Genomic DNA, 27,518 nt, shown 5'->3' with positions numbered 1-27,518 from the left:
CAATAACTTTCTTGTGACATGTTTTTTTTTCATAATTAAATAGATATTAAATATAATGGCTGTTCTGGCGTCCATCTACATCAGTCAGTTCCAGTGTGACTGATAGGTTGATTAATTATTAACAACCAAAATGCTGTTGTGTATAAAGAATTGTTTTAATTATGAAAACTATATTCTTTCAATTAAGCCATTGCTTCTCCAGTTCAAGGGCATACACAATGCACAGAGAAGGCTGGCTTGAGTACTGTGAAATAATACTGAGCAGGGAACCACCACTTCATATCACAGTGTGGCCTTACAATTACAGTTAACCTTTTGCCTTCTACTGGACATGATAAATGATGGTTTGAATGACAGCTTTGGACAGTCTACTATCAATGCAAAAATAGCTTCTTGATTTGTCTAGCACGCACTTTCAGCAGAATTGAAGTTGTTCCCAAAAATTCTGAGGAAAAAAAAACTAATGATTCACGAAGTCAAGTCAAAATTATACAACCATACATGAACCACAGACTGTACATTTCAAACTGTTACTAAAAAATCTAAATTCACTGCATTAAATAAATTGCTCTACATCAGGTGACAATTGACTTTTTTCTCACAGAAATTACCATATTCATATTCTGCTTTATTAGTCAATTTCATATTTTTTTAAAAATTGGCAATATCAGATATTAAAAAGAAAAACGCCTAATTTGCCAACACCAGAAGATTTTTAATGTATAAACCACAATACATTAGTCATACATAATGGAAACTTTTAACATTACATTTCCCCCATTTTGGCTTAGCTTGATCATTAACTAGTAACAACTTACTGCCTCATCACCATTACGAAGAAAAGAGAAGTCCCATCCGTTACCATTGACAAACTAGACTGAATACTGTAAAATATTTCACCTACCTACGAAGTGTGCTATTGAAGACTGCTCTCATGGACCAAGTTAGGCTTGCTTATGTATGATTCTAAAACTAAGACTGCCATGCAGTTGTAGATTTCAACTCTCCGCTCCAATTCTGAAACCTGATGAACCACTGACATATTGGGACATATTTTTTGAATAGCTGACAATAAATTTCCTAGATTTCACAACACGTAGACAGGAAGTATTTTGATTACATATGAACACTACCCAACTACATTTTGATTATCATTAATGTATGTGCCAGCTGCTTGTCCAACACATTATTCTAAACATTCATCATTCTGAGGAAAAAAGTGTTCTTCCTAAAGCCTATTCTAACTTTATCTTATGTTCTCTGGTTTCACTAGGTTGAATTACTTTCAAGTAATGTGGATTTACTTTATCTATATCATGTCATATTTTACATAGTTCATTAGCCTACTTCTCTAAACTTACATTATAGTTCATCCCCTTAAAACTTAGGATATTTCTTATTGTATTTTCCTGCAATCATTAGAATAATGCTTGTACTTTGTGACACATTAGTCAGAATCAAAACAAGAGTGCAACCAATGCATTGTCTAGATACAAAAAACAACAAATCTAATGTTACTTATTCTAGTACTCCAGTAGAATAATTAGGAAGTGATGTATTGTTAAGCATGTTATCTTTCAAAACATGTTATGATCTGTCTACCCTCTCAGGTGGACATAAAAGGTCCCATGGCGTAATTTCACGAATATCAGGAGGTTTTTATCTTAGAGTTCACTCATTGTCCTGCCCAGCATTTATCCCTCAATCACCAGCTACCAGATCAAATTACCTGGTCATTCATCTCATTGCTATTTGTGGGAGCTTGATGAGTATAAATTGTTTGATTTAACTGCGTTACAACTGTGGCTACACTTCAAAAGTAATCAGTTGGCTGTGAGATGTCCTGAGTAAGAAAGGACAATAACAGTGCAAGTTATTTCTTTATGTTCAGGTCCCTGAATACATTTTCCTGTCCTAATTCTATTCAATACATGTACATTTTACAATACATCAACTTTTTTCCCAGTATGGGATGCTTTATACTTTTCAATGTTACATTCCACTTTCATTAGAAACCACTGATTTCAGCCCCTAAATTATTTTACTGCATCATCCACATCTAATGCTCACTGTCCAAATAAAAAAAGGGAAAATAATTAATTTGATCTGCATTATCCAGGGTAAGGGTCTATTGGGTTTAACAAACTTTTAAGAATATGCTGGATGACTGTTTGCTCTCTGTGCTCCAACACTGGAACCATACTATGACCACTATCCTTCTGCCCTCTGGAATTCTCTTCCAAATCATATCATTGAACAATTTACCTGACTTCAATTGCTAAAACATCAATTTCAGTGGCAGTGCCATCGGACTCAACACCCAAATATCCTTCATCTACCATTTAAGAGTTCACCTCTTCCTTTCGGGGAATACGTACATGAGAGACTGCTATATAAATGAAAGCTGTTTGATTGCTAACCAGGCAAATATGCTGTTATAATGCAGTCACAAACCAGTAATTTATTGTGCTGGAAATATAACATTTGAGAACAGTGGGTCCTGTTTGCTTCTGGAATTTACTATATCTGCTCCAGTTGTAGTTGCCAGTTTTGCTAGCTGTCTGGCAGCTTTGAAGGCTGCACGGGCTCCAGCATGGATTTGGATTTGAAGTGAAGTGCTGAGTTGTATTTATGATTTGAGTTCACTTCAAATTTCTACATTCAGTCCAAGTACACAATATTCTTTGATTTAAATTACAGAAATTTGCTGCAAAGTGGAAATCACACAGCTCACATAATTTCATTGGCAAAACAGTTGTTTTGTTAAGACAATATTAAGAAACACTGCATGCGAGGATTGAGTACAGAAATTTGGAAATTCCAAACTATCAATCCACCCCAAGCAATTCACGTTAAATCCAAATTCCACTCAAATGCAGCAGAAGAAACTAGTTTCAGAGATGCCAAATGAAAGTAAGACAAGGCTGGAAGAGGATGATAATCATAGCAGAGAGTGAAAATCATAGAATGTGTGACCTTTGTGACACCCATGACATAGTTTTGGCCTTACTTATGATCCAATCTGCAGCACGATAGGTACAAATGTGTTTGTCACATATCGAATACAGATTTTCATTAAAAACACTGGTGCCTTTTTATGCATGAAAGACAGAGGCACCTCAGAAGCCAGCCTGTGATCAGCTGTGCTCCAGGCAGTCAATTGCCCTTCCTTCACCCCTTCAGGAAAAAAAAGCAAGCAATCTATCATTTTAATCTAACTTCATCAGCTCGGCTGGAGAAATGAAGTCTCTCGTTAACATTGTCATCATCCTTTGCTGGTTGATAATCCAGCAATAGTTTTCAACTCTCCAAAAATTGTAAAATTGATCTATCATCTTTGCTAAAATATATTCCATTAGAGAGCATTTCTTGTGAATTCATGTTGATGATAAGCAACCCAATCGGAAATGAGAAGTAGAGAATACATATCAAGAAGTGATGAATTACTCAATTATGAATGATGTAAATAGACAGACCTAATGAGTGCCACGGGCATAAGTGAGTTATGTGGTCTATGTCATGACTTGCCTTTCTTATATGGCAAAGGAAAATGACTGTTTAAATGAAATTCAAATTAGGTCTCTGTGCAGAGCACACTTAATGCTCTATTGAAGCTGCATCTTTGGGATAGTATTAAAGATGACAATATCAAGAGCCAAGTCTCCCATCTCCTTCCTATTATTATGTACTCAGCATAGTCTACAATTCTTTCCCCTTTGCTTTAAGGATTACCTTCTAAAAATGTAAAGAAAACAAGTATCTGTAATTGGTATTGTTGTTGTTCTGATCCCTGTAGAGGTCATTAACTTATAAAAAGACAATCGAACTTTCAGCTGAATGGGTAAAACGATCACATGACAAAATTCGAGGGTTTAAGATTTTTACTGTAACACACAAACTAAAAGTAACAGTGACTAAACATTTTCAGTGAGCACTTATACTCTAAACTACAGAGAAGATTCCCCATTTTAACATTTAAAATAATCAAAAATCTCCCTTTATTCTGTTCCTTAAGCATAACCTTCATTCTCCAGAAACTAGTCCAAGTGATTCTTAGCTCCTTTTTCCTTTTCCAACCAGATAACTTCTAGTCCCCAAACTGACTTTCACAGTGTGGGTTACCCTCGAGATTCCTCGCTCTAGCCAAAGTTAGGCGAATCTTGCAGCTTTGTTTAAACGCTCACAACCTTGGTCTCTTCCATTCAAGCATTTTGTGTGGTTAACAATAGAGACTTGCTGCCTCAACTTCTGTGCTCTTTCTGTCTTTCAGACTCTTGTAGACTGACCCTGTGAGGCTCAGTGAAATTTAGGAAAATGTGCAAACTGTTTGTACAATAGCTTTAGATGGACTCTTCCCCTCTCCAAGCCCATCTCCATGGCAACCTGAATCACATGGGCCAGGTAAAAATGCTAATTAGCTGTCCTCTAGACACCCTCAACTCTATTCCATTTTGGGAGTAAATTGAAAGATTAAAGTATAACTGTTTACAAAACCTGCCATCCCTAACATCTCCCTTGGGTCATTCTTTACAGGTGTGAAAATCTTGCACTTTCTTCCCAGTAAAACAACCTGGGTCCCCTTTTAACCTTTAACAACAAAGCTAACCAAGCTTGTTGTCTGCAGAATTCAGAGTAGGTCACATGACACCCTTCATTCCTCCATCTTACCCTAAATTGAAGGCACAGTCCCAAAATATAACAATCTTATAAAACCTCACATTTGTAACATTTTATTGAAAAAACAAGTTGAAGGGCCAATTCCAAAGTGCAAAATACCAACAAGGTTGAAAACAACAGAAGAGAAGGTTACATTTATCAAGATGTAATGATTAGATCAAAACCAGTCTGGTTTTAAAAGCTTGACAGAGGAAGGAAAGACTAAGATGAGAAGTTCAGGGAAATTACCATGACACCTAATTTCAATGCAGTAGGGATACAGGGAACAAGAGCTTACAGAATAAAACTTGAGGAAACCAAGGGAACAATGTTCAGCAAAGCACTGACTTCAGTTATATTAATAGAATAGACAGTGGTAAAACATATGCGAAAGAGATGGGTTAGCTGGTGTCAAGAAAAATTGTCAATAAGCTGCTTCTTGTACTCTGCTGAGGGAAGCTAGAGAGAGAGTTTTCTTATCAGATTTGGGAATATATATATACTTTCAATTGGCTTGGGCATTATAGAGGGTTACAAATTGTTGAAAGAAAGGTATTTAGTTTGAAAGTTAGTCGACATCACAAATTTCTCCTCCGTAACTAATTTTCATCATCGAGGCAAGTAGCAGGAGTTGGGAACATAAAAACAAAAAACTGAGGATGCTGGAAATCCAAAACAAATACAGAATTACCTGGAAAAACTCAGCAGGTCTGGCAGCATCGGCGGAGAAGAAAAGAGTTGACGTTTCGAGTCCTCATGACCCTTCAACAGAACATTCTGTTGAAGGGTCATGAGGACTCGAAACGTCAACTCTTTTCTCTCCGCCGATGCTGCCAGACCTGCTGAGTTTTTCCAGGTAATTCTGTTTTTGGAGTTGGGAACATTCCCAGCTTGGGCCACTGCCTTGGAAAATGCCAGGAAAGATAGAACTTTCATTGTGGGGGGTGGAGGTTTCAGGCTGCGGATTGGCCAGCCAATCCAGGAAAGGGTTCTGAGGCAGCTATTGGAGCTGCTGGGTGCCAAGGCAGGCTGTTTAAAAGGCCTGCCTTGATGATGTGGGACCTTGTCCCCTGTCATAATGAAAAATATAAGGCCCTCTAGCCCTCACACCCCCTTACACTCACAATGTTCCATCCATGCATCTTATGCCCCCTACCCACTCCCATGGCCCCTCAGGCTAAGATATACCACCCACCCACCAATCTAGTTCTGCAGAAGAATCTACAGAAAAGTTTGACTCAAAAATTAATTCTGTTTCTATCTCTGCAGATGTTGCCAGACCCGAGTATTTTCAGCACTTTGTTTTATTTGTGTCTCTGGTTCCTGTCATAAACTCTGTACCATAAATTCCATTCCTTCACTAGGTAGTGTCTTAAATTGAACCAGATTGTTTGCAACCTTGGAGTCCCATTCAACTGCATTTTGAGCTTCTGACCCCACATCTTCTCCATCACAATGATTACACCTCCATAGCATCGCCTGCCTCTATCTTTGTTTCAAATCATCTTACACTGAAGTTTACATCTATACCTTTGTCACCTCTAAATTCCAGCTATTCCATTGCTCTCCTGGCCAGCCTCCTATCCACCAGCCTCCATAAACTTCAGTTCGTCTAAAACTCTACTGCCTGGTACCAAGTTCTTGCACCAAGAGCTGAGTTTTCACTTTGTGGGTGGGAAACAGGAGTTGGAGCTGTTTTTTGAGTTCTGAAACCTGCCTCTGGTCGGGGGGTAACAGTCATTCTTTGGGATGTTGACTGGGGTGTTCCCTTAATTGGCATGAAGACAGGCTTCCTGTCCAATTAAGACGCCTTCCAACTCCAGAGAAGGAGGCTGCAGTAAATGATAAGTAACTGAAAGGGCACTTCAGCATTAAGGGGCGCTCTCACCAAGTGCTTTTAGAAAAATACACAAAAAATAGAAAAGCAGCTAAATCAACACTGTGGGTGGGGGAGGAGTGGGAGGACATTGCGAAATCCCTCCAGGCCAGCCTTTGCTGCACCTGCATCCAGACAGGCAGATGCCTGCCTGGAGCACTGAGCTGCCACTGGATGCCCAACTCCAGGCAGTTAACCTGCACCACCTATGTGTTGGGAAAGCTGCTCTTACGAATGACGGGAATGGTGGCGGGCGGGGGCACTAAAAAAAGTCAGTTTTCCAACAGCGGAAAATTAGTTTGGAATTTTGTTCTCCTGACTTTGATGGCAGTTTAAAGGCAGGTCAAGGTTCCCACTGATCTAAATTGACATTTGCATTCATTTCCATCCCATTAATGCTCATTAGAAGACCAACTTGCCGGAATTACATTCCCCCTCCAAATAAGTTGGTGCACTGCCAGTGGATAATTAGATCTGTTTCACAACTGTACATAGGTGACATGTACCAGTGAGCTTCAGTTCATCAATGGCTTTGAGATACATATATGCTGTTTTTGCCTACCTTTAAGAGCGTTGCTGCGAGATTTTGGGTGCTTGTATCACAGGCAGCTCCAAGGCTGGGCAGGCAGGCTTACAGGGGAAGCTGGGTGGGGGTGTGTCCAGGGAATGGGTAGAATGCCTTAAAGGGTGGGATTGATGGTGTTGACGGTGGGGTCAGGGGGGGAGAACTCAGGATACTGGTGGTAGGAGGGAACCGTCATGGTCAGAGGGGGAAGTGGGATGCAGTAGGTTCAGGGTGTGAGTCTGGCAGGTGAAGTATCAGCGGGTGGGTCACAGAGCTGAACAAGACAGGTGGCTCAGATAAAGGGAGGAGTAGGATCAGGGTGGGCATGGGGATGGTAATGGGTGTTGTCTATAAGGGGAGGAATGGCATGTGAAGATGGGTAGTTATAGGGTCCAGGTTAACGGTGGGAGTTTTAAGGGTGACAGAAGGGAGAGGAATGGTGATATTAGGTGGGTCTATGCTGATGGGGAGGGGGTTGGGGGAGGTTGGTGGGTGATGGGTGAAGGTGGTGGAGCGTGAATGAAAAGTTATGCGCACCATTTTCTCAAGGCTGTACTTGACAACACAATTGCTCAGTACATGTGAATCCTTGAAGTGGGAGGAAGCTCTTTTTGGTGGGTGGAGGTCAACACAACTGGCCAACTAAAGGGGCATCCAATAATTGAGGCACTGGATGTCAAAGATGTTCAGTTGTGTTCTCCTTTCTGTGACGAAGTCCACATTGCAGCAGGTTTGTTCCCGGCTCATGTCTCTGTTAACATCGAGATTCCAGTGAGGTGTGGAGCTGCCCTTCATTCCGTGCCATTTGCCATCAGCTTCAGTCGGAGGCAGGGATGTAGGAAGGGAGGGTGGTGGGATGCCTCCAAGGTGCACATCTGGTGGAGGGCAGCCAACCCGCAACTCCAAATCTCCATTCTCCCAGGTGAATGGTCATGGCTGACAAGGGATCATGTGGTTAGTTCATCTAAGCTGCCAAGGCAACGGTCTCTCTATAGAGTTTCGAGGACAGTGGAGACAAGCAGAAAAGTATCCATGTGAGGCTTCTTGCACATTGCTCTTTGACGAGGTTGATGAGAGCCATGTTTCCATGCGCAGTCATAATTGAATCGTAGGAACACCCATCTCTGGTCCCACAGGATGTCCATTACCTGGTATGGATGTGATAGGAATACCATGCCTAGACAGAGGCCAGGTGAAGGGCTTAGCACTGGCCTGCTGGTTTGGAGATGGAGAGAAACATGTAAAGGGCATGCACACGAAATTTATCACTTCAATTCAATCACACATCCACTGAGGCATTGATGATGCAGGCCTCAGTCGATCCTGCCTTGGTAATGGATCTCATCCAGATGAGGAGATGAAGGGCCCATCGCCAGTTGGCACAGGGCCAGGAGGATCAACAGCCTGAGTAGCAAGAGCCAGTGGGGCCTCTATAAGGTCTAGAGGCTGGCGAACATGGACCACTGCAATGGCAAGTGTTGGTCAGACTATGGGTGTATCACCAGCTGTACTCTTATCTAGAAATGAGCAAATATCAATGCCAGAGGCTCCCCGGCATGTCTCGGGATGTGGTTGCTCACATATGCAAGCTTCTCCAAGACGAGTTGCAGACGCAAGGGCTCTGAAGGAGTAATGCGGAGTTCCTGGCCTGCAGTGAGTGAATGTCTGTCCACGTGACCTTTAAATATAGTGTCAGGAACTTAGAACCCATGAGGTAATAGCAGGGCGGGCAACTTCCTGCATACCCACCGTAAAATTTGCCAAGTTCCTGATGCATAATTAATGAGCTGAAAGGCAGAAAATTGTGCGTGTCCACCCACCCTGCTGCCCAGCGGGAATCACACTGAATTTCACACCCACCACCGCACTTAAGTCTCCAGGATGGAAAATTCCGCCCTTAGTTTTGAATTCCCTTGAGTTTAAGCTGTTGAGAGCTGGTCTAATGTAATCAAGGACTTTAAACAGATAACAAAATTCAGTTGAGTAATACAGAGAAATTATTTTCTCAGGTGGGGTAATCCAGGACATTCGTATTAGAGCTATAAGGACCCTTAGGAGTGAAATTAAGAAACACTTTTATATACAAAGGGTAATAGCAATCTGCAGCTTCACCCCCATATCCCAACACCCAAAAGGTAATTGAAATTTTCAGAACTAAAACGTACTTTTTGTTTGTCAACAGTGTTTGGAGCAAAGGCAAGTAAATGAAGTTGAAAATCTGAACAACCAATGATCTAACTGAAGAGCAGAACAGGACTGAGGGGCTAAGTGATTTATTGTTGTTGTTTTGGTCCAAAAGTAAGTTTCAATTGCATTACGTATGAGAATTATCCTTGTTGGTCAGTTCACGGAGTAAGCCAACTGCACTGAAGGACAATGGATGTGCAACAACATTTATTTAAAGATTAACAGTTCCTTTGTGTGCAAAACTTCTTTGTAAATGATGTGTTTATTTTGGCTATCCAAGGATAGAAATTATAACATCTCTTGGTTGTGGAACTGGAGCTATCCGGCAAGAAGGTGCAATGTGAAATGGAACACCTTTCAAGGTTCAAAGTGTAATTCAAAGATTATGACACAATAAATTAAATGCTGTTCCTTTCTCATTGAACAGTTGGCTATTTTGTAGGATTTGGGATGCATTCACAGCCAATTCTTAAATAAAAATGGCCTAGGTCATTATCAACAATTAAAAAGTGATCAATTTATCAAGTGCACACACTCTCTAGAAGTGAACTCCATAAGTATCACAAACAGAAGTTTCACTACCTTGTACATTTTACAATTGTACAATTTGTACAATTTACAAATTTGTACGATTTACATTGTAAATTCTTGTAGCAGTGCAGGACCCCATTTAAAACTGGTAAAGACGGTAATGTTGCACTTCAATGCTTTGCAACAAGTGCTCAGTTGGCATGACACCTTAACCATAGATGTTAAAGGCTGCTTCCGACACTTCCAGTAAAATATACACCATGAAATCAGAAAATCAGATAATTTTATAGTCTGTTCTGCTCTTTCTGTGAATGAGATTGGATTTTGCTACGCCTCATTTGGCATTCAAGCTGAGCCTCGAGTGTTGACCTCATTGAAAAGTAAGAAGCAGGATGTCTCTCTAGTGACGAGGTGGGAAAGGGCATTGTAAACGCATCACAGAAAGGCTAATTGGTAATTAATCTAGCACCATGACAACAAATGAATTTTAGGTAATTACACAGTCAATAAAGGTCAAATTTGACATCAATTTATCATCCATTAGAAAGTGATCTGTTTTTACTGTTTCATGGTAAAATGGAGCTAAGGTTCATTAATTAGGAGAACTGAGGGACAAAATTGGATAGCTCTCAAAATTGGTTCAGGGATCATGATGCACAATTATCACATAGATAAAAGTAAAAAACTGCAGATGCTGGAAATCCAAAACAAAAATAAAAATACCTGGAAAAACTCAGCAGGTCTGGCAGCATCTGCAGAGAGGAACACAGTTAACATTTCGAGTCCTATCACCTATCACTGGCCCTATATCCAGCTTTAGCTGTCCCACCCCCCCTTAAACCAGCTTATATTTCACCTCTTTTCTATTTTTACTTAGTTCTGTTGAAGAGTCATACGGACTCAAGGCATTAACTGTGTTCCTCTCTGCAGATGCTGCCAGACCTGCTGAGTTTTTCCAGGTATTTTTATTTTTATTTCACGATTATCACGTTACTTTAATCATCATGCAATCTTTCTGCTGACTGCCCATATAAATAATTTGAGTATTCAGCAAAGTGTTAAATGCACTGCTGAGTGGCTGTACAACACGGAATGGGGCCCATATGTGTATGAGGTTAGCACTACTTAAACCTCATCTGCAAAACTTAAAGCCAGCCTGCCCTTCTTAAAGGGGAGGTGTATTTCGGCTGGAGCAGATACTGGAAGTGGCTGGGGAAAAGACCTTGACCTGCATGTGGACTGTCTAAACGATGCAACAGGGTAGATCCTATCCAACAGGCACAGTGTACTTGCTGCTTGTTAGGATAAGCATAAAAACTCAAAGAAGGATAGCCAGAATGCAGAGCATGGCGGCTGTCCAGAAGAGTTGGGGGTGGGTAGGAACATAGGATATAGGAGCAGGAGTAAGCCTTTTCGCCCCTCAAGCCTGCTCTGCCACTCAGCTAGGTCATGGTTGATCTTCCACCTCAATGCCATTCACCCATACTATCCACATATTCCTCGATATCTTTAATATCTAGAAACTTATCATTCTTTGTCTTGAATATACTCAATGACTGTGCTCCAAGCTTCTCAGACACTGCAAGGGAGGCCTTTGTGCAGCAGGTGGAAAGGAGGAGAGATGTCCTATATCCACAAGGGGCCAGGAGACCTCCCAGATTAACATTCCAAAGGCAGTGGGAACAGGTAGCTAGATATAGTGTTGCAAGAACTTCGATGAGCTCACGCGAGTAGTCAGGTCAGTGAATGCATCTTCCCTGAAACCACCATCCCCCTGGAACCACCCCCTCCTCAAACCCCCAACTCCTGTCTACTTACCTTAGACACTTACCTTCTCCTCGGCCTGTCAATTCCCCTGGCCCTTTCAACTTATCTGCTTTACGGCAGCTAGTGCTATAAAAAAGGGGTTGTGGCTTCCTTGAATATGATGGATTTAGGCTTCACTGGGGCCTGTGAGGAGTCTTTCAATGCAGGCCCCAAGCAGCTACAGCGAACGGAAATGTCAACATTATTTTCAAGGCCAGGTAAGTAGGTATTTATTTCTTCTCATTTCTGTGGGCCTGCACTTTCCAACACTAGTTTGAGGTTATGGCCCAATATTACCCAAACAGATTGCACCACACTAACTGACACTTCCTCCTCTTTCGATCCCAATGTCATTCTCTGAATCAGCACACTCAGCACTCTTTACCTCTGTTTAAATGTTTAAACATCCTTCTGTAAAGTAGTGTATAACTGAAGGCAGCACCTAACAGGGGGTTGGGGGGGGGGCACAACTGCATGTCTTTAACCCAACAATGGTGCACCATATTTTTGCAGTGGCCATGGTTGATATTGAAGATGACATTCAGCAGGTTATAGGGGAGGCAAATAAAATGTTGGTCTTTATTTCAAAGGGAATGGAGTATAAAAATAGGGAAGTCTTGCTAAAACAATACAAGGCATTAGTTAGACCGCACCTAGAAAACTGTGAACAGTTTTGGTACCCTTATCTAAGGAAAGATATACTGGCATTGGAGGCAGTCCAGAGAAGGTTCACTAGGTTGATCCCAGGTATGGAGAAATTTTCTTATGAGGAGAGGTTAAGTAGGTTGGGCCTCTATTCATTTGGAGTTTAGAAGAATGAGAGGCAACATTATTGAAACATACAAGATTCTTAGTGTCTACCCTGTCAAGCCCCCTGAGAGGTTGTTTCCCCTTGTGGGAGAGTCTAAGACCAGAGGGCATAATCTCAGAGTAATGGGTCACCCATTTAAGACAGAGATGAGGAGGAATTTCTTCTCTCAGAGGGTAGTGAATCTTTGGAATTCTTTACCGCAGAGGGCTGTAAAGGCTGGCTCATTAAATGTATTCAAGGCTGAGATAGACAGATTTTTAATCGGTAAGGGAATCAAGGGTTATGGGAAAAAGGCAGGAAAGTGGAGTTGAGGAATATCAGATCAGCCATGATCTCATTGAATAGCGGAGCAGACTCATTAGGCCGAATGGCCTACTTCTGCTCCTACGTCTTATGGGCATTACGTTCATACCTTCACACATTCCATTTCTCTCTCATCCCATAATCTCTTCTGATTTACAAGCTGCAGATGATGTAAGCATGTACCTCTTGCTTTCCATCCCTCTTCTCACCACAACTCTACCCATGTTCCTTTCTCCTTGCAGATACCCAAAAACTGACAACTGACCAGACAGTGTGCAAGAGAAAGTGGTGGAAGAGCAGGAAGATAGTGATGAAGATGAAACACTGTCACTCACTGCCACTGGCTCTGACACTGACATTGCACTTCCTTTAGAGCAGGGCCGAGGAACCTACGGAGCCTCTGGCCAGATTCAGCTCGTTGCTCAATTTCATCCAGCCCGAGCAAGATTTCTAAAAATACAGACCTATGACAGTAGCGCCTTCAACATAGCTATCATCAGGGTTACGAATTTGCTTTGGATAAAAGCATCAGCTAAATTACAGTAATAATATTTAACAATATAATATTCAAATTCAGCCATCGCATTAACCAGCGGGTGAGTTGAAAGGTTTTTTTAAAGCAAGAATACAGCAACGAAGTTTGATTAAATTAAGTTTGATTTTCGAGTGTATGTGGCCCACAACTGATTTTGTCTACGTGTGAATAGCCCGTAATAAGAAAAGTGTTCCCCACCCCTGCCCTAGGCAAAAGCTGAGGCAGGATCTGCATATGGTGAGACACAGGGGTATGACTGGGCTGCAGCCAGGGCAAGCGACAAGGGTAGCGCAGGTACCGGTGGGCAAGGCTGTACATGCTGCATATAATGATTTTGGTGCAGTGCCCTACAGAAAAAGGCTGATGGGTGCGCATACTGAAATGCTTGGTGCATTGGCAGGCCCATCAGAAGGTCTGTGGTTAATGTTAAAGAGCATGGAGGAGTTTGGCACCAACTTGGCACAGGGCTTTGTGCAGAGCTTGAAGCTCATGCCCTCTAACGTGGAAGTGGTGGTCAACTCCATGAGAACACTTAAGGACATTGTTTGATAGCTTATATCTCAGCCTCCGTTGCAGAACAAGCAGAAACCACACAGTGTCTGGGTGCCGCAGTGGAACCTCAGACTGAGGTTGTGCAAGCTTACCTTGCTGCCATGCAAGGTCAGGCTGCTCTCCTGAAACCTCCGCCACTGCCACACAAGCTCAGACTCCTGCAATCAGATTCCTGCAAATAGGCTTGCAGTCTGTCACAGCTGTCCAACAACCTGCCCTCTAGCAGATTACTAAAATTGCTAAGGCACCATCTGAGGGATTGGCTGTGGCTCAGTGCAACACAAACATCCCCTCCTCTCTCAGGATGACAGCATTCATCCTCCAGCACAACCACTGTGGTTGTGCCCCTGCTGTTGTCTGACAGCCAGCCAAGTCCATCCAGACTGCTGCTGTCTACACCAAAATGGTGCAGTCTGCAGCCAGCCCTTCTAGGCCTAGAGCCAAGCGAAGCCATCCTACAGCAGCCTTCCACTGCTTAGGAGAATCAAGACAGGGAAAGGCACACGGAGGACAGGCACTAAAAGGGTTGAATGTACAAGGGTGATTAGTTGAGCTTTGTATGGAATATTGGTTTTGAATGTTTGTTTTGTGGTGGTTTTTGTTTTAGCCTAGTGGTCAGACGGGCACAGTGACAGTCAGTAATGGAGGGAAGGTGAGGTGTGGGACAATCAGTGACAGGGAAATTGGGGTTGCATTCATTGGTACAACAGTCAGATGAGTCAATAACACACAGCTAGTCCAGAAAGGGAATCTGTTGGTTGCCGCTCCCTCCTCCATCGCTTTTTGCTACCTATCTGATAGCAAGGGTCGTGATCTGATGATAGTGAGGCTGTGCCAAGTTGGGGACCTCAGCATCTTATGACTTTTCCTCTACTGTCACCTCCACCTTCAAGTAGAGTGTGCCATGCAGGTTTGGCGCAATGAAGAAGCGTGAGCAAAGGTGAGTAATTGTGAACTATGTTTTAATTGGTACCTCACAGATGAGGCAACAGATCCCAACTTAGTTTTGTGACTCTGGGTGATGGGCCCTATAAGAAATGTGAGCAAAATTTTGTGTGTTTCTTTTCCCTTCCACCTGATACCAACAGACCTCTTGTTGTTTCTGTTGGGTATAAGGAGTGTCGGTAACTACAGTTAGGGACATCCCTCCAGAGTTTACATCCCTGCTTTTACTGGAGAATGGTGCTGAGCCCCAAGCAGGGGAACATATTATTGCTGGGTCTCCTGCAAATGAACAATGCAACATTTCAGCATTAAAAGTGTGTGCCTCCACTGTATCATTGTGAATCAACCTTTCCATTACCAGTACCACCACCAAATCTCAGTTAAGGGTATATGGAACTTATACTAACTACTAACTCAAAGGATTTAGGCAGCCCAGCCAAACGCGCTACAGGCTAAGCTCTCTGCACCAGAATATCATGTGACAAAGCCTAACCAAATTAGGAGGAGGCTCTCCCATCAGAAATTTTGGCCATCCGAGTTTCTGAATGCAGCTCAATGAAAATTCCATCATTTTAGGAATGTCAGGGCCTGAGTTTCTCTTCTGTCGATCAGGCAAACAAGACCACCACTTTAATATTTAATGAACATTTTTCATCATTTATTGTGTCTTTTGGGATTTCTAGCAGAAAAAGTCTTAATTAAGATTGGCCTAATTTGGTTTCTTATTTAATCCACACTGCAAGATTCATAACTGCACTGTCCATTAATACAGGTTACATGATTTATCACTACACTCTAATAACTGCCTTCATGGCCATTCACAGTGACAACTGTTGTAGGGATTGTAAACGCATTAAAATGTGATGATAAGTCAACTGTTTCAGCAGTAGGTGTGTCCTCTGTTTCACAGTATACGAGTGAAATATCTTCCAACCTATCCTGACGGCACAAACTTTCTCCTGTAATATATTAATCAAGCATGCAGTACAAAGCCTCCTGCAACTAAACCTTTTCTTCCAGCATTCCAAAAGGACAGTTCACTTCACAACACCCTGGACCATTCTTCAGTCACCTGCAATACTCTATATCCCTTTCCAACGGCAGCTTTCCATGTAAGTGTGGGAGATGCAAAACCTGTCCTTTCGCCTCCTCCCCTCTCACCCCAAATACTCCAAGTGAAACAGGGAGTTGTTTGTACTTTTCAATATAGTCTACTGTACTAACTGCTCACAATATGATCTTGTCTACACTGGGGAGACCAAATACAGAGTGGGTGACTACTTTGCAGAACACCACTGTTTAGTCCACAAGCATGACCCTGAGCTTCCTGGTGCTTGTAATTTCAATTCTCCACCTTGCTCCCTTCAGACTTATCTTTCCATGTTCCCATGAAGCTTGTGGAACAGCATTCTTCAGCTTCTGGACTGAGCATTGAGTTTAGCAGTTTTAGATCATAATCGATGCCTCTATTTCATTTTGTTTTTTCCTAGTTCCTTCCTTTACTTTGCATTCAGCCGGCTGCTACACAGCCATTCACACCTCATCTGCACATTTTTGGATTTCGCACCATGAAACCTTTTGTCATTTAATCTCTCCTGCTACTACCTTATCACAGGCCTTCCCTTTTGTTCTTTCTCCCTATCAAAACCACGGAAAAGATGTTTCCTTACAGGATCTGTGAGCTAAGAATTTATGTGTGTAGATAGCTCCCATTTAATTTATGAATGGTTAATTTAAACATAGCCCAGCTGACAGGCTTTAGTGTTAAACAAGATAAGGGTTAGTTTACTACAAAAACTACTGCTACAAGTTACTTGAGTAAAAAATGATATCGTTGTTAACTAAAACAAATACAGATACAATGATTAAAATGTAGATAAAGGAAAGAGATACTTAAAGATGCAATTTCAAAGATTTCAAATCAGATGCTCATCTATCATTATGGGCCCATTACTTCAGAAAGAAGGAATTGGAATTCAAGCAAAGGAGTTTAAACTTGAAGTTCGGATAGCAGTTGCCATGGTTTCTGCAGTTGTCGTTTGCCTCTCTCGGGTGGATTCAGCAGGTTTTTGAGAGAAAGAGGGGGAGGGTTTCCTATTCCTCGCTCCTTCTGAAAGTTAAGGCACTTGCAGATGGCCTGGACTTTTGGTAGAAGCGACAGTTGATTTCTTAACATCTTCCTCTTTGTCTTCTCTTGACCAAGAACCCTTTCTGAAGTTATTGCTCAAAATTCTTCCTGGGGTTCTGGTGTTCATTTAAAAAGCAAGATTAGCTTTTCTTTTCCCCCCAAATCCCACATTCATGACACTCCCCTCCCCCTTTCACTCACTCAAAATCTATTACATTTCTATCTTTCCTCAGTTCCGATGAAGGGTCATCAACCTGGAATGTTAACTCTGTTTCCCTCCAAAGATGCTGCCTGACCTGCTGAGCATTTCCAGTATTTTCTGTTATCATTTCAGATTTCCAGTATCTGCAACATTTTGCTTTTGTATTGTAAACATTTTCTTCATGCACACTATTTATTGAAAACTAGTTTTTCAATGAACACTTGAGGTAATCATTCTCTGACCAAAACAGTATGGAAAAAAATACAGCAAATGCTGAAAATACTCAGCAGTTTTGGCAGAATCCGTGGAGAGAGAAACAGAGTTAACATTTCAGGTAAATAACCTTGCATCAGAACTGGAGAAAGTTAGAGATGTGACAGGTTTAAAGCAAGTACAGAGGTTAAGAAAAAGGGGAATGGGAAGACAGAACAAAGGGGATGGTCTATGATTGGTTGGAAGACAGGAGAGACTAAATAACAAAATGGGTGATGGTGCAAGTAAAGAAACAAAGGTATGTCTCGTGGAGGAAAAAACAAAATCATTACCAATAACTGCAGTCCAAAAGCAAATCACATTGGCTGATGTAATACAAGGATCTAGCACATATAGGGTTTCCGTAGGACTGAGTGCAGTACCACCCACCCAGGGTCAGTTGAGTGTTGGACAGAGCTGTATGTACCAGCAAGCATGGAGGCAGCTCCTAATTTGTACCATTTAACTGTATAATTGTAAATACTTCTAAGAGTCAATAAAGACTTACTATTAACCTCCATGTGACTATGAAGACTTCTTCAGACCTACCGAGTTGTAACCAACAACCCATAATAGTTGACATAGTAAGGTTGCTAGATCTGTATATATGAGTATTTTAGATACTACTCCATGTGTCCTTGGTGTTTCGAAAAAAGTAATCACAACTGCAAATACCATAGTCTCCTGGTTGTAACTCCATTTCTCATATTAAATACATTTGCTATTATTTTCACTGCATTCAAGAGAGGGGGGATAAAATATCCAAAAAGGCTATCAAAAAGTTTTAAATTAATCTTTATCCTTTCAATGCAGGGAAAGGTTTGCAGTAATCTACAGGTCCATAGAATTGGGAGTGTCCATTTACTATAGTTACTTTTTTTAAAAATCAAGATAGTGAATATAATCTGAAGGACATTTCTGATCTGATACAGTAAATGCCCATCATATTTTCTGATTCGGTTCTGAAAGTAGTAAAGTAAGATTAATTTATGGTTGGTCTGTGGTTTTGGCTGGAAGCTGGCAACCTTCAACTTGAGAAAATTAGTTAACTTTCCAGCACAAAGCAGAAAGCAACTGATTAATAGATTGCTTTTGGAGTCTGCTTACAATGGAGTGTTTTCACAGCAATTTCACAGGCCGTTCATTTTGTATAAACTAGTTCTAGCTGCTTTATAATATCATCCACACTAAATGAGATCTGAAACAGGATGTAGCACAGACAGTTTTAGTAAATTCCAGCCACAGCTCACTTTCCAAATGTAAGCACAACCAAACAAATATGCTGGTTATTATTGAATCATTTTAACAAAGATCAGTGCCACAGCGCTCACGTTAACATCCTGTAAGCTCTAGAACAGCGGAAACATCTTCCTTTTACCATGTATTATATGTTCATTATTAAAGTTGGTTGTATATCTGAAATCTATTTTTATATTATCAGTTTTCAATTTGCAGGAAAAGTAATTGATGTTTTATTTAAGACACCTGTAGCGGCAATTTTGCTGTATTCACTCACATTTGCAGTAGCCATTCATCATCCTTTTTCCCATTGCCATACATTAAACGTAATATGAAGTTCACTTTCTATATTTTGGTTTCTCTCAACTTTGATTTAACATTTCACTTTCACCTTTGAAGATCCATCACAGCAATCATTGGCCTAGTTTGTTCAGTCAGCAGGTTAAACATATACATGCTTCATAAACAATAGTATGAACGTTACTCTATAGTAAACCCAATAATTAACAAAGAACTTAGTACCTTGTGTGCAGATTATATTAGGTTGGTGTTTAATTCATTTAGTGCTTTTTAAAAGAATATTCTGACCAAGCAAAAAAAAGGTTAAAATTTGCATTAAAATTATCCAGACAGTAATGTATGTAAACAAGCTAATTCAATGGAACTTAAAGCAATGTGTGTTAAGGCATGAGTATTTGACTTCAGCTGACCATTAAAAAGAAGCTATGAGCATGGGTTTGATAGAACAGTCACTTTTAAGCGAGGCCTCTGACATATTTTACATTCCATTTTTAATGGAATTGTTTTCATCAGAAACAATTGCATAATACAACTTGTTTCTCATGGTGTTTAACTGGATCCATTTATATTGTGGGAAAATTTCCTGAGCCTATCCTTTAAGTTGATAAGCAAACAAAATCACCTCCAGAGGTAAATATTGGTGCTTCTGAAGGCATGTCTGCCACTGGTGGAAATTCTGTAATATAGTAGATAACAGAATCAGAACATTGCCCATCCTCTCGGGTAGAAAATGATTGCATGAAGGAAAATATCATTTTGATATGGGGAAAACTTAAGAATTAAGGTAAGTCCATTTATGACATTCATTCACGAGTAAAAATCAAAAATGAACTTTCACATCCTCAGGGCATTTTATTACACACCATATAAATTAAAGATTCTGGTTAGAAAAACATCTGAATCTTGAGTCTTAACTTTTCCATTTTCCTTCTATATAATGTAACACTAACAGGAAACACCTTGTTATAATGCACAATGCTTACCTTAAAGCTCCATGTTATAATGAGGGTGGAGTGTTCACAAAAGGAACAATTTTAATAATTGACTGCCTGTTTCTAAAACTGTTTGCACACACACACAAATTTTGAGCAGGTTGCTTTTGAGCTGATGTGTACCTGAACTGAATGAGTAGTTTGTGGGAAAAGAATTGCTAGGGCCTGTAATGATTTCAGCAACCATGTACCAGTGACTGCCTCAACAAAGCATGAGGCCCTCAATACAAAAATCACTGGCAACAATGCATTCAGGATTATAGAAGTGTAAGTAAGCAGTATATGTCCATATCCTACTAAATAATCAGGAATCCCATTTGGCTAGTGGAACAATTGGTATGTTAATGGGTACAAATAAAATCTTTTTTGCACTGCTCTAATCAATAGCAATTTGTACTAATTATCCAAGAACTCAATTCCAAAACCTCTATTATCCTCTGGAAAAGAAAGGAATACTTTGCAACTTACTGCTGTCCAATTCCACCATTGCAGCATGAATGCAAAGTGCACATTGGTCTTATCAAATTATGTTTGACATCTCTGATAGTTGTGGGTGTCAGATATGAAAATAAAGGAAGATCACACGTTTCTCACACCAGTCACAGCATCAAGATCAGGCAATTTTCTCCATTTTCCCTGACTATAATCCTGACAGACAGCACTGAACTACATTCACAGGACTCAGCTGAGCCATGTCACCCTTAAGGCATTTAAGTGGCTGGAAGCAACTGCCAATTAGCAGTGCCCAGTCCTGTCAATCTTCATGCTGCTTGAAACTGCATCCTCCCTTTAGTTACAGGCTGACTGACGTAACCAATAACTCATTTACTTCATTGTGGGACTAATCCAGTCACTGTCACGAATCATAGCGGTGTTACCCTATTTACACTGTATTCTCTTTCTCTCTCTCTTTCTTGCAGTGAGAACCCCTACCTAGGCTAATATGACATTGTGGTCTAGCATTGCAATTTTCTTTACTTGAGATAAAGTGCTATTTCTGTCAGCTGCAGTCAAGCTAACAGCTAGTCCTCAACAGAACTAGGAACATATGAACTGGAGAAGGCCATTCAGCCACTCAAACCTGTTCAGTTATATCATTGCTTATCTATCTCAACATTTATAATACTCTTATCATACTCATAATAACCTATCTTAGTTTTTCATTTTTAAATTGGCTTAGCTTCAACAGCTTTTGGGGCAAGAGTTTTCCACATTTCCACTACTTTTTGTATGAAGAAAGGCTTCCTGAGACATTCCTCAACTGCTTATATAATTTTAAGACTGTGTCTCCTTGTTCTGGGCAGGCACACCAGAGGAAATACTTTCTCTCCGTATACCATAAAAAATCCTTGGGCAGAATTTTTAGTTTGGTGGGCGGGTGCGCGCCCAACCCACTCGAGCGTTAAATAAAGCGTGTTGATGTCGGCCGAGCATGCTGACATCAATGCACAATCTCGCAATATTTTGCTGGGCGGGCGCGCGATGGAGATGGAAGTGCACCCACCATTAATTAAGTGGCCAGTTAAGGCCCTTGAGGCTGTCTGTGACTTTATGTAGCCTGTGCAATTTTTAGGCTGTCACATGGGCAGGCAGGCAGGCCACAATTTACAAAAGCTCATCCACAGGCTGGATAAGAGGGGTCAATGGCCTAACTTACAGCTGGTTGCTTCTGTGAATGGGACAGCTTCATTCTGCTTCAGCGCTGCAGTCAGAGCATTTAGAGGCTTCAGTTCAGGACTCAACTGTTGTTTTCCAGGAGGATTCACACCGCGTGGGGCGTTCCAGGTATCAGACAGCCTTTGCTTACCCTGGTAAAGGGAATTGTGGTCTCCACTGGAGGCACCTCCTCTGAGGAGGAAGAGAGGGCCAGAAGGGGGAGGAGGCCAGGTGTCCCTATACAGCTTCCAGGGGAGCGACCTGTGGGAAGAGAGGTGCTGGCACAAGGGGTGCAGGGCCAACAGGAAGGCCAAGGTGGAAGGGGACGCCGAAGACATCTCTATCCTGCTGCCAGGGTTTACAGGCAACGATGCAGGATGTGCACGGTCAGGAGAACGCTGCAGGCATAGATGCTGACCTGGGTAACCTCCAGAGAGACAGGGACACCCGGGACGCTTTGATCCAATGCTCCTTCAGCTAGCCCATCAATATGTCTGAGGTGCAATGCCGAAGGAGGCTCTGTCTCTCAAGGGAGACAGTGACCTCCATTTGTCAAATGATTGGGCCTGAGATCAGCTCCAACTGTGTCGGTGGACACCTCATGCCAGTGGCTCTGAAGGTCATGGTGGCCCTCAACTTCTAAGCCCCTGGCTCTTTCCAGGGGTCACGGGAGGATCTTTGTGGAGTCTCCCAATCAACTGTCCATTGTTGCGTCAAAATGGTGAGACACTCTGTTCAGGCGTTGACTTTTATTCTTTACCGTACGGTCGGGACCAGCCAGGCAGAGCGAGCCGGAGGCTTCTCAGTGAATCCTGGGGTCCCGCATCCAGGGTGCAATAGACTGTACAGATATGGCCATCAAGGCACCAGCGGGTGAGCCCGGTGCCGTCGTCAACAGGAAGGGCTTCCACTCCATGAACGTGCAGATAGTGTGTGATCACAGGATGCAGACTCTGCAAGTCTGTGCACAGTACCCAGGCAGGTCCCACATCGCTTACATCCCCCCCAGGTGCCGAGGTTCTTCAGTGCTCCAACCCAATGGATGGATGGCTGCTGGGTGACAAGGGCTATCCCCTCAGATGATGGCTCATGACGCCTCTCCCCATCCAAGAACTGAGGCCAAGCAGCGGTACAATAGGAGCCATGCCTCCACAAGAGCTGTGGCGGGGAGAACCATACGCTTCCAATGCCTGGACCATTCAGGGGGCGCACTCCAATATCCCCCAGATCATGTGCCACTGATAGTGGTTGCATGCTGCACTCTGTACAATCTGGCACTGGAAAGAGGGGAACGCAGTGGAGGGAGAAGATCTTGACGCAGCTGCACAAGCAACAGATGATGAGTCCAATAGTGAGTCCAAGGACAAGCACGGTCAGGAGAACGTTGCGGGCATAGATGCTGACCCGGGAAACCTCCAGGGAGGCAGGGACACCCGGGACGCTTTGATCCAACGCTCCTTCAGCTAGTCCATCAAATAAGAACCACCACCACATGCCAGGGTTGCAGGCTCCATACTCGATACCTGACAGGACCAGTTCCTTGGTCAACAATATAAACTATGTACCTTTGTAATGAAGTTTCAGGAGACACAGGTCCATCATAACATCATGGCCTTCCCTGCACCAACAGAACAAATGAAGCATACAGAGGCCAGTTGCACAAGGTGAATGTCAAAAGTATCGGAAATTAACATGAACCAGTGTTTTCCATCATTCCATTAAAAATTGAAGAAAAATGGGGGAATCAAGTATTACCTGTGATCAGGCCATGTTGTGCTTAAAATGCTTTAAGCTTTTGCTTGTGGGTGCTACGTCTAGGTGCTCTCCCCTCGCTGGCACCAGCATTGAAGACAGCCTGCTCACTCTGCTGTCTTGTTGGTCTTGATGACTTTGGCAGGCGTCCTATGGCCTGTCTGGGAGGGAATGGCCAGGGTCACGGCTGGATATCCTCAGTTGCTGCAGTCTTATCAGATGCTACGGTCACTGTCAGAGGGGCATAAGAGCTGCTGCCATCATCTAGAGCACCCTGAGAGGAGCCCGCAGAGAGGACAGGCAACTCGTGCGCCAACGTGAGGTCGCTTTGGACATCCCTGCTCACCACTGATGGATGGGCACCTAGCTGGGATACTGGGTGCCCAATCCTTCTCCAACACTGACACTGACCAGCTGAGATCATTGCCTGTGTGAGGGCTTGCAGATCTGAGCACATCCCCAGGAACCCCTGACTGAATCCCTGGAGCAGCCACTCCATGAGAGTTGCCACTGTCTTAATGGAGAAGGCAGTGCGCCCGGCCATGAGGGTCATTGCATTGCTCATGCTCCACATGGACTCCTCCACATTGGAGACCATGGCACGCATTCCTTCATGTATCTCCGCCAGATCCTCCCGCACAACCTGCTGGACTTCCAACATCTGCTGCCTCAGGGACGACTCCAGAGGCACATCATCAGCCACCGACTGAGCACTGTGCCGGCACCCTGGGCACTCTCTGCCTCCACCTGCACCTCAAATGAGTGTGAAGTGCCCTCACCAAAGTGCACCCATAGACTAGATGCCGATGCTATGCCCACTGCGATGCTGGTATCTGCGCATGTGCCTGCTTGACAGAAAAGGTATGACGCAGGTGCATGGTGAGCATGGTGCTCCTCAGGGGTTGGGGTGGGCCTTCAGGCTCCTCATAATGAGCTGCTGGTGAGCCTGAAAGGGAGAAGAAGGACATGTTAATAGTTTAATTCATGAAACTGTCAGTGTGGTTCCTGGCACCTTGATGAGACAGAGATTTGCATCACGGTACCCTCATCTTTCCATTATCAATGGGGATTGCAGGTTCCAGGCTCACATCAATATAGAGGCCACATTGGAATAGTTGCAATAATCAACATTCTCACCTCAGTGCACTGCGCTCTCTGGCACTTCAATCTCACCGCAGCCACTTGACCAAAGTGCATGATGCCTCTCCAGCTCCAGGGTCTCCTGCTCGTATTGCGAGAGGATTAGTAGGTGCGGGGGCCCCCGCCAGTCCATGACCTCTTTGCATTGTTATGGGATAATTTATCCTGGAAGGATAGAGGAGCACTGATTAGTCCACCCGCAACGCCATTGCAGCCTGGCCAACCCCACCTGAGGAACACCTCGCAAGGCTCAGCCGATTTGTGACCCTGGAGCCGCAAGGCACTCAGTCCAAACAGCCAGGGCTCACCACCTTGGCCAGATCCTGCCTCATTGACATTTGGCACACACACTGTAACACCTCTGAGGTCCACGGGGGGATGGGCAGATCTTAACTGTTCTGCAAAGTGACCCATGCCAACACGGTACTCACCCTTCCTGAAGGCAGGAGATCGTTAAAGCGCTTCTGGCACTGCACCCATGTGCACGTCACCACATCATGGCTGCTGACCCTGGATGCCACCTCCTCTCAGGCCATTTTGGTGAGATATGGAGGGGGCCTCCTCCTCCCATCTCTGGGGACAAGGGTTTCCATCCTGACAGCCACCTCCTCCAGGAGGGCTGCGAGGCACTCATCCGAGAAACGAGGGGCTGACTGCCCCGTCGACCTGCCCTCCCACCTGCCGTGTCCACCCACTGTGGTCTCTATTGGCAACGCTCCCGCGTCCCTCAGTGGCAGCCTTCCAGGGGCTGCTGAGGCCATATTTAAATTGGCTGCATTTGAATCGGCCGCTGGGTCGCTATTGGACCCAGCGGACATCATGTCCCCGCCCCTTCGTGTACACTGCAGGCTGTGTATCATGCTGGGTGGGCATAAAATCGCGGAGCGCTGCCGATCGCGGGCAGTGGTCAGATTCCCAACAACCCCCACCGATCCCACACGCCAAGGGTAAAATTCTGCCCCTTCAATCACCTCAATCCATTCACTCCTTACTCTTCTACTGTTACAGTAAGACAAGTCTTGACTATTCAGCCTGTCCTCATAATTTAACCCTTTCAACTCTGGTAATATTCTGATGAATGTGTTACATCCGAGGTCACTTAGAAGGGGGTAGATTTCAAGTTGAAGCATTTATACAATAGCACGTATAAATGGACAGTGGCTCAGATCTTACACTAGTATGAACCTGGAGTGTACAAATTTTATAAGGTTTAAGTTGCCATGATACTGGTTCAACATGCGTTCTCAGATCCACTCCAACAAAGAAAGAGCATAAAAATTCCCCATTACAGTGGTACAAGTGCAGCATTCTTACCAGGAGCACTTCTAGTGGAACCGCTGGCTCGGGAGTAAAAGCATACCAAATGCTACTAAATGTTCATCTTACATTCTCATCATTCAACAGTGATATGGGACAATAATCCACCTGGATAAAAGTGATCATTATTTTTCTGCCTGTGGAACTGCATTACCATACTTTTGGCAATCTTAGGTATCTTGGAATACCTCAAAGGGATTGTTTCAAACAAGGTTTCACTGAATTAAAAGCTAACATTCCACAGACCGAGTGACATTTCAGGAAACAGAGAAGCGTGTTTAATAAAGACAGCAACTATGTGATTTTCCATCATGATTAATATTGCAAGAATAATGTACTCTAATGAAAAGGGTGTTCTGCCAGAACAAACTCGGGTGTATGTTAAATACTGAAAATGAACTTTTCATGGAAGTAAAACTATTTTGATGTCCTTCAAGAAACAAAATGATTACAATCTATATACTAACTTGATCTGGAAAATGGCGTTAAAAGAAATGCTAGTATTCATCAATAGTTGCATTAATTGCCTTTTCAACTTACAATCAAATACCTTTTACACCTTTTTTAATAAACACAATAGTCAGTATAAGAGGGAAAAGCCTTCACAGTTGCATGGATTTCTGACTTATATGATGTTTGACATTTGTACATGCTTGACTGAATTTAAAAATTATTCGCTTTACTGAACTTGGCCTGTTCCATGTGTTCTTTGTGCAATAAATACCACCCAGATGTTAAGTGTTATTGGCTAAACAAAAAGGAGTAGGAGAACAAACTTCAGCACAGGTAAATGAACTTCTTGAGGCATTTTATTTAGATCTACATTTATTTACCAGTCTCCCTCTGATAAAACCATGTGGAAAGTAATAGGATTACAATTCTAACTATTTGGCTATTACAAGCAACATATTTTTAGTTCTTCACTCATTTATTTAGCCATTGGGGAATTAATGCCAACATTAGCTACGGGGATTCCAGGCTCTTTTTTGTCACTGACTTCTTTTACTCTATGATTGACAGCTGTCTTGCCCTTTAATTCTGGAGTTTCCTCCCTAAACCTCTCAAGCTCTCCACCTCTCTCTCCTCCTTTGAGATAACCCTTGTAACCAATCTTACTAACAAAATTTTTGGTCACCTGTCCTAATATCTCCTTATGTGGCTGGGTGCCAATATTTGTGTGATTACAGACCTGTGAAGCACTTTAGGACATTTTATTATGTTAAAGCCACAGTATAAATGCAATTTAATATCATTGTTCACTGAAACTCACGTGATGGAACTGAATCTAAAACTGAAAATCAAGTTGGTTAGTTTTTTGGTGCTTTGAGATTTAAGTTCATAAACTGAAAGACTTAATTTATGTCCACATGTGGAATGTGTAATGTAAATACATATTATTTTACTCTACTCTTCTATCTCCTTTTATAAATGATTATAATTCCACAATACACTCTGTAATGAGTAAATCTAGCTCCAATATGTGGAGAATATGGCTACAAAGTTGTGCTAACAAAGGTGGCAGTGCACTGATGCAACAATAATGTACAGCACAGGTCTGTCTTCACATCTGTCCTTTGAATATAACTAATTAGGTAAGAATATTATTTTAATGTAGGAATACAACTTGTATAGATTCCAGCTGAGTTCTAATGTATACTACTTTTTTTGAAAGAATAACAATCATTTAAAAAATGTTATGTATAAATGGGGTGGGTATTAAATAATTCATGTGATGATGAAAATTATAGTTCATTGTAATCCAAAAAGGGAAAA

At 42.4% G+C, this 27,518-nt stretch overlaps 1 protein-coding gene across 5 annotated transcripts in view; it reads right to left on the bottom strand.

Annotated features, from left to right (window-relative positions):
• LOC121276977 (ephrin type-A receptor 5-like) overlaps positions 1–27,518 on the bottom strand; it is a 373,321-nt gene that overhangs the window by 256,022 nt on the left and 89,781 nt on the right. The gene's annotated exons all lie outside the window — the stretch shown is intronic.

The sequence above is a fragment of the Carcharodon carcharias genome, chromosome 4 (genome assembly GCF_017639515.1).
Source record: "Carcharodon carcharias isolate sCarCar2 chromosome 4, sCarCar2.pri, whole genome shotgun sequence".
Taxonomy (NCBI): Eukaryota; Metazoa; Chordata; class Chondrichthyes; order Lamniformes; family Lamnidae; genus Carcharodon; species Carcharodon carcharias.
The sequence above is the reverse complement of the archived record's forward strand: the minus strand, read 5'-3'. Positions and strand labels throughout refer to the sequence as shown.